Raw genomic sequence first — 8,387 nt, forward strand, 5'->3', positions numbered from 1 at the left:
CAACCCTTTTTGAGGTAGTTATGCCCATAAGACATCCAACAATGGTCCTCTATGAGTCTACTAGAAAAAAATAACAGTTTTATTAAAAGGCTTGATAATAGCTATGTGATGTTACTCCACAGAGTACCTATCAAGTGATGAACCTCAAGATGCCTAAGAATTTAGAAATAAAATAAAATTCAGGCAGTAAAATACAACCCTACGTTGCAAAACCAGACCTTCAAAAGCCAGTATGCGACACAGAATGTGGCAACTGGATAAAAAGTATTTCATTGTTGTCATTTATTTTGTCTCCCTTGAAGAAAGTCTCTAATGGCAAGTCACTTGACTTATAAAGTAACATGCCATGGCATTTGCAAACTATCATGGTGCTGGTGGGAGCGTAGCAGTGAGGACAACCAGAAGTCACTCTTGTCTTGATTGTGTGGGTTTTGGCAGGCTTTTTTACTGCAACCTGTTCATTAAATCGATATTGATTGATTGGACATCAGCAGTCACTCACTGAGGTTCATTCAGTCCATCCATCTGAAAACACGGGATATCATGCTTGCCCCTAAGGTGCCACGACTTTGGTACACAACACCTAACTGTCTCCAGAAAGTTCACAGATGCCTGGCTAGCAGCCATCACTCCTAGTGGAAAGGATGCCCAGTACCCAGCTGATTCCATCACGACAGCGTCCTTAACAATAGCTATGGACTATTGCTTGTTTAACCTAGCTTCAGGGACCAACATCATTCACGGAGAGGGAGCAAGCAGGGGTCTGGTCAGTCACGTCCAGTCTGGCGCCTACAAAGAGATTAGGCAAGGCCGTGGAGTAACGTGAGCAGTTTGGGCGTCCACTGTCCAGCTCCAGTATCCCTGAGTCCAGAGGCAACAGGAGTCTCTAGACATTATGCACTGTAGAGAAATCAAAGAATTCGAGAGCAAGGCCCTGGAATGCCTGGCTGCCTCCCAACTCTCTTACGAAGAAATAAATTCCATTGTTGTCTCACTCTCCTTTCCGTACTCTCAGAATCAGCAGTTACTGTACTGCAGCACCTTTCCCTCTCCAAGGAGACTCTCAGCCACAGCAGGAAGCACAGGGATCTCAAAACATAAATTCACAGTGCTCCCCACATTGATCTCCCACATGAACGCATCTCTCTTGTCAGGGACTGTGGGCTTCGTGACTTTCTCCATGTGCTGGACTGTTGCGTGGTCACTGTTGCCAGGGACTCTTTGAACTAATCCCAAGCCTATGTCAGAAAAGCCTGTGATCGATTCCCAGTGCCATCCTGAACCACGAGATTGGAATATCGCACCTTTCAACTGCCTGGGCTGATAAACAATACAGCATGTACTCAGCTTCATAAACACTCTGCCTTGTTACAAAGGGCATTGCAAACTCGCTGTGATAGGACTTGACCTTAAAAGCTATAGACAATCTAGCGGAGCACAGACGGTTTCATAAAGTACAATCACTTCCTGGAATTCTTGGGCCAGTGCAGTCGGAGCCGTGCAAATCCTGTTTTCCTTGCATTGTTTCCTGCATGTGAATATCATCAGTCTAGCAGGTCTGTAACCATGGCACTTGTAAATAGCCGAGGGGCGACTTCTGATAAAGGCATACAGTTTTAAGAAGCTTTTTTTTTTAAGACAAGCCCAAGTCAAGCTCTACAAACGCCATATAGCAACAACCAAGTTGACAAATGGCAGTTTCTAAAGCACATATATCCAGATCCAGATCCAGATTTGTTTTTAAATCACCAAAGGAAGCAGAATTCATGCCCATTGTATTGTTTTTCACTTGTTGTAATGTAAATTTCCACACCAAATCCATAGAGATGGACACTGACTACAATTGCTAGCAATTCTTTCCACAGTATGTTTCCTTTTCCACTGAATGGGGTTGGGAAATTTTAAGTGCTCTGTCCTTCAGTTTCTCCAGTCGGCAAGAGGAAGAGGAAACACCAGTTACTTCTTGGAATGCTCAGTTTAAAACTTACTCTTCAAAAGTTTGACACCACTCTTCCTACTCCAACTTCGTCTGGGGCTCCACAGGCTCTTATTTAAGCTTTGAGATGATACAGTGAATGAAACATGTAGTCCCAGCTACTCAGGAGGCTGAGGTGAGAGGATCACCTGAGCCTGGGAGGCAGAGGCTGCTGTGAGCTCTGATTGTGCCACTGCACTCCAGCCTGGGCAACAGAGCGAGACCCCACCTAAAAACCAACAACAAAACAAACAAGCAAAACAGGGAGACACACACAAATAGACTGCTTTAAGTTTCTGGAAAATCCAAAGATTTTTACTAGATTTACTGCAAATGCCTCAGTATACAAAGTTTCAATTGGCTGAATCAATCCTGATTCTTCCGCCTTGTATATTATTGAAATGTTGTTTGAACTGAAAATGTAAGTTAGTATTCTTAGCAGATGTAAAATGTGGTGGATATTGGGCTAACTGTCGACAAAAGTGTTTTAGGCTGAGAAGGATATCCTTGGGAGAGAAAGAAAAGAAGAGACTACTCATACAATAGTATGACACTATTGCTTATGTTTTCATAGAGACTTATGTTTAATTTTTTAAGATTCAGAAGTCTTTCTGAAACTTTAAATTATTTCTTCTCTCTCTCTCTTTTTAGAGATGGGGTCTCTTTCTAGCTTGGGCTGGAGTGTAGTGGTGCAATCATGGCTCACTTCAGCCTCAATCTTCCAGGCTCAAGTGATCTTCCCGCCTTGACTCCTAAAGTGCTGAGATTATAGGCGTTAGCCACAGTGCCTCGCATGTTTCTATTTCTGAATTTAAAATCAAAATCAATAACATCTGACCAGTATCCTCACTTGAGTATCAAGGACAAGTTTGACGCCTTTGGGAAAAATTATGTCTTCTATTATGCCAACACATGGTAAACACTAAAAGTTTTAGGATAGTAATTAACAAAATATACCTCGGTTTAATCCTTTCTCTTAAAATAATTAGCAAAAGTGTTTTTGATGAGTTGTTTTCTCATGACATATCTTAGAATGATGATCTGCTTTCAAATCTTCACTTTCCATGAAACTACTCTGTGTTTCAGGTGTCATCTAACTTTTTTTTTTTTTTTTTTGACAGAGTCTTGCTCTGTCACCAGGCTGGAGTGCAGTGGGGCAATCTCGGCTCACTGCAACCTCTGCCTCCCGCATTCAAGCGATTCTCCTGCCTCAGTGTCCCGAGTAGCTGGGACTAGAGGTGCCTGCCACCATGCGCTGTTCATTTTTGTCTTTTTAGTAGAAACGAGGTTTCACCATGTTGGCCAGACTGGTCTCGATCTCTTGACCTCATGATCTGCTGGCCTCGGCCTCCCAAAGTGCTGGGATTATAGGCGTGAGCCACTGTGCCTGGCCCATCGAACTTTTTAATATAGATTGTATGATGTTTTCATTAAAAAAGCTGGGCTCAGAAAGGCTGTATAAAGCCACACAGCCAGCAAGCAGCAGAGTCTGCATTTTAATCCAGACAATCATGGCTTCAAAGCAATGTTATTTAACTCTAACAATGCAATTGAACTAATAACTGACATCAGACACAAATATTCTGAAAAACCTGAAGAAATAGAAAAGAATTGGATAGAACTGATGGCTCACGGGCAGAAGCTATACATCAGGGAGAGGAAATAAATGGCATTGTTCAGCCACGAAGCCATATAATTTCAACCTGACTTTCCTTCTCTATTGCCCTATCTCATTGTCTAGCTTGTAATGTGGTCACAATCATGTCACATGGCTGAATTCCTGCATATTTGGTTTCCTCATGGGAGTTTAGTAATTCCTGATTGATTTAGAGCAATAAAATAAACTAAAATAAATTCTATTTTTTTCAACTTCCATGCCATAGAAGTGAAAATGTATTTTCACATTGATGTATTTAACCACTTCCCCTGCACGAACTAGTGATATGATGCCAATTCTCGAAGGATCTGGCTTCTCTTTACATTTATGTAAGTTATCTGAGCTCAAGGGTAAGGTAATATACACTTTCCCTGGCAGCCAGCTGGCTCAGAGACATTCTCTGTTGGTTAAAACCACTTCTCTCGCTCCCATTACCATACTGCCTGCAACCTAATAGTGCCACACCAAATTTGGCCTTCTGATAAGCATGAGTAACTTCCTCTGTAGCCAGAGGGAGGCACATAGCATGACTTTGGAGCCAGACTTGGCTTTATATATTATATTTACTTTAGGGGGCAATTCGTTTACGGGCACAGGCAGGACATAAATACCTCCTTTTCATGAGGGTCCCAGAGGGACAGCAGGCATACAATGTCGCTTCATACCACACAAACAATTCAACATAGAAGACTCCTCCTAGCATAATAAACAACCCACAGTCACCGTGTTCTTGACATTGACAATGCTTTTTAAAGTTAGATCAAAAAGGTGCTTGGGCTTTTTAAAAATGTTTTTAAACTTGGTGTCTGTCTGGACAGGGCAAAAAGTCCTGTCCATCTGTTGGATGCAGTAGACCTGGAAGTCCGATGATTTCAATAAATTGTGCTTGCAGCATTTTGAAGGCATTTTTCCATAGGAGCTACATGGTAAAAAGACATTATTTTGGGTTTTCGTTCTGTCCATAATGTTTAATCAATTATAGTTTATATTACTTTTCTTTTGATAATTAGACTAAGCCTGGTAGAATAGAGAGCAATCCAATAAAGAAGTGAAATTCAAGCCTACATTTCTCAGAGGATCACTGAATACATCTAAGATTTACAATTTTAATTATTAACTATAATTAACTATTAACTTGTAATTAATTATATAAAGTATTTTTATATTTTGATAGGTTTCTTAGGAGTTTTATTTTTCTTTTTTAAGAGGGGCAGTAACTAACTTCTCTTTTAAAAGAAAATTAGCTTAAACATCAATTGGAAGTTAAGGCCAATATTAGAGAAACATCAAACTACTTCCAAAAATCAACCAGTCTGTCTCACTCTTTGTGCCTGTTCTGAGTTTTGAAAGTTTGGAAAACCAATAATAGAAATTTTTCTCCAAAATAAATTAAATATCATTTACCCAGGAACAGGAACAAAAAGTTTATCAGTCCTAAGAATGTAGTCATCAACACATGTCTCTCCGTATAAATGTGTGCCTTTCTGTTTAGAAGAGACTAAATATTCTTCAGACAGTATCTACTTATACTCATTAACAATTTATTTACCAAGAGTATGCACTGTTGCTTACTAGAGTAATACTGAGTAAGGAAAACGAATTCAGACCTGTATCCTACCAACATGGGTATTAACGTCTAACCAGTCATATCCATGTTAGAGATTGTCTGGTTAGAGTTAGAGCAGGGACCCAAATATGACTGGGACATAAACTGAGATAGATAAATCCCCAAAGGCAGACATGGATAAATTGCTAAGGGAAACCCTATTTGAATTTCAGTAGACTCGAATGTTAACTCATGCCATCACAAGCAGAACAAAATATTGTATTCTCAGGTACCAGAGTGTTCATCAGCGGCTCTGTTGATCCATGTGTTGTATGGGATCTCCAAGATGCTCACTTTAGTAACCTACCTGTTCATGGAAACAACCAAACTTCAGTTTGGTATAGCTTAACTCTTTATTCATGATTGGCATTTGGAGCTTTTTTCTTTTTTTTTGAGACAGAGTCTTGCTCTGTCGCTCAAGCTGAAGGGCAGTGGCACGATCTCTGCTCACTGCTACCTCCACCTTCCTGGTTCAGGCGATTCTCCTGCCTCAGCCTCCCGAGTAGCTGGGATTACAGGCGTGCACCAGCATGCCCAGCTCATTTTTGTACTTTTAGTAGAGACAGAGGTTTCACCGTGTTGGCCAGGCAGGTCTCCAACTCCTGACCTCAATTGATCCACCCGCCTCGGCCCCCCCAAGTGCTAGCGTTGCAGGTGTGAGCCACTGTGCCTGGCCTCATTTGGAGCTTCTTACAGACTTCTGAGAAATGATTTATCTCAGTTGAAGGAAGATGGATTGCATGTCACAGGCAACGTGTGTTTGGACAAGCTGTGTGAGAGTTTTCATGGCTAGCAAATACATTGTCCCACAAAAGGTCATAGTAAAATATATCTCACTCTAACACTCAGAAATACATTGATGTCATAGTTTTTAAATAACAATTTATATAGCTGTGGTCTTGACCCACAACAGTCAGTTCTATCCAAAACTTGCGAGACTTGTTTCTAACTGTCTCTATAAACAGTGAGAGCATCATCCAGTGTCCTGAGGTAGTTGATTTAAGCTCAGAGGCAGGCCTTGCCCTCTTGAAAGAAGCTAAGGGATATTTCTCCTAATACAGGCTGGGAAGAAGAATTATCAGGTTACTCCACAACGCTGACCAGCTCAAATCACACAAAAACAGAAACTTTCCACTATTTCCAAGCTGTGGTGCTTTCTAACAGACTTTTCTGCCTAACATTAATTCTTTCCAAGAGGTTGGAAAGATTCTTTTCAAATTTGTCTTTAAAGCAAAGGTGGAGCACTCTTTGAAAATTATACGTTGTTTATGGTGTCCTTGTTGTACTGTGAAATAGTCAGAGGTAGTAAGAGTTTCGGTTATGGTTGGGGAAGAGTCTATCTCCTCACCATCCCCCATCCGCCACACCCATCTGCCCTTCTTAGGGATTTTACTCCATCAGTGGTGGGAAGGATCATCTTCAAAGTCAATGAGAAAAATGACATTCACTAGAGATGTTAGAATTTGGAAAGAGTGGCCAGGCCCTGTGGCTCATGCCTATAATCCAAGCACTTTGGGAGGTCGAGGTGAGTGGATCGCTTGAGGCCAGGAGTTTAGACTAGCGTGGGCAACATAAAGGGACCCCCACATTAACAAAAAAATTTAAAAAGTTAGCTGAGCATGGTGGCGCCTGTGATCCCAGCTACTCAGGAGGCTGAGGTGGGAAGATCGCTTAAGCCTGAGAGGTTGAGACTGCAGTGAGCAGTGATTGCACAACTGCACTCCAGCCTGGGTGACACAGCAAGACCCTGTCTCAAAAAGAAAAAAAAAAATTGAAAAGAGTTACTGGTGGGACCCCAAAACCCAATCTGTCAATGGGACCACTTTCAGAGTTTCAGGATTTACTGCTCCCAGAATAGGGTTGCAGGTGAATGATATGATATGTGGTAATTTATCAATAATATGATTAGTGCCATTTCAACCAAGGTCCAAAAATTTCCATGGAAATTTATATGAAACATATATTCCCTGAGATAATTCCTGCCAATAAACACAAATGGGGCTCCAAAAAGCACCCATAAACAGAATAGGAATTAAATAACTAAAACGGGACAGTGGAAGGATTATGAATATTCCGATGTACCATCTTTTTCTTCTGAAAGGCTTTGTATGTTTTCCATTTTTTTCTTTAAGAACAATAAATAATATTGATGACTTGTCTCTGACTCTTGTGGTCACTTCAAGTAAAAGCAGTCAAAAGAATTCTAGTAATGGCAGGGTGACCAACCAAGTCTATTCTATATAGTGTCATTGAAATCATTGCTATTTGCAAGCTGACAAATTGTACCCAGATTCCCTGGGTTTTGTTTTTCTTTGAATCACATTTGGAACAAGAATAAACAAATCTCATTGCAAAGTGATGAACTGGATTTAGTCCTGGCTGATTCAGGCCTGGGCGATGGCTCTGAAATTCTTGTCTATGAGTCTGAACCTGTTGAGTCATTGAAAATCAGCAGTGCTAGGGTGCGCTATGCTGGTGTAGTGCAAACCCAAAGCCATTAAAGGACCTAACACAACACAATATTATGCTCTGGGTTGCCCAGGGGATGAGCAAACCTCAAAATGCCTAGACATGCACCTAAAAATAGGAGGGGTCTTGACATTCTTTAACAATGCCAATTCTCCTATTGTTGAGAAATGCAAGTTGGTGAATATTTCTGGGTGGGTTTTCTCAAGCTGACAAATGATTTTCTGGCTCTTTGTTAGAGAGAGAGAAAAAGGAGAGAGAGAGAGAGAGTGAGAGAGAGAGAGAGAATTGCCCTAAGGATAAAGTATGGGGCTCAAGATCCAAAGTATAGTTAATTACTGTAAATTTTCTCAACTTCATTTATTTATTTGTAATAATGTTGTCATCTTTGTTCAATGGAACTCTTAGAAGTTTGTGTTATATGGCTTAACTTACACTTGAATGACCTGACCTATACCTTCAAAATCTTGCACATGCACATTTTGGAAATTTTAATGAGTCAAATATCAAGGATTTTTTTTTTAGCAGCCAGTCCTTAACACGAAACACATAAAACACAAAATTTACTTCCAAAAAGTCAATTTCATACTCTTCTTCAACTTAGGATTAAATCACTCATAGGAAGCAAGTAAACTCGGAGAATGATTCACTTCACAAGGGTTCTGCAGGAGGAAGCCTAAGAG

At 40.7% G+C, this 8,387-nt stretch overlaps 1 long non-coding RNA gene across 1 annotated transcript; it reads left to right on the forward strand.

The window, feature by feature from the left end:
* Positions 1-1,255: 1,255 nt before the first annotated feature.
* On the forward strand, positions 1,256-3,840 carry LOC104657357. Its single transcript, XR_747273.1, has 2 exons — positions 1,256-1,556; positions 3,099-3,840. It is a non-coding gene; the product is annotated as an uncharacterized LOC104657357 (long non-coding RNA).
* The last annotated feature ends 4,547 nt before the right edge of the window (positions 3,841-8,387 follow it).

This window comes from Rhinopithecus roxellana, chromosome 4 (assembly GCF_007565055.1).
Source record: "Rhinopithecus roxellana isolate Shanxi Qingling chromosome 4, ASM756505v1, whole genome shotgun sequence".
In the NCBI taxonomy this organism is placed as follows: Eukaryota; Metazoa; Chordata; class Mammalia; order Primates; family Cercopithecidae; genus Rhinopithecus; species Rhinopithecus roxellana.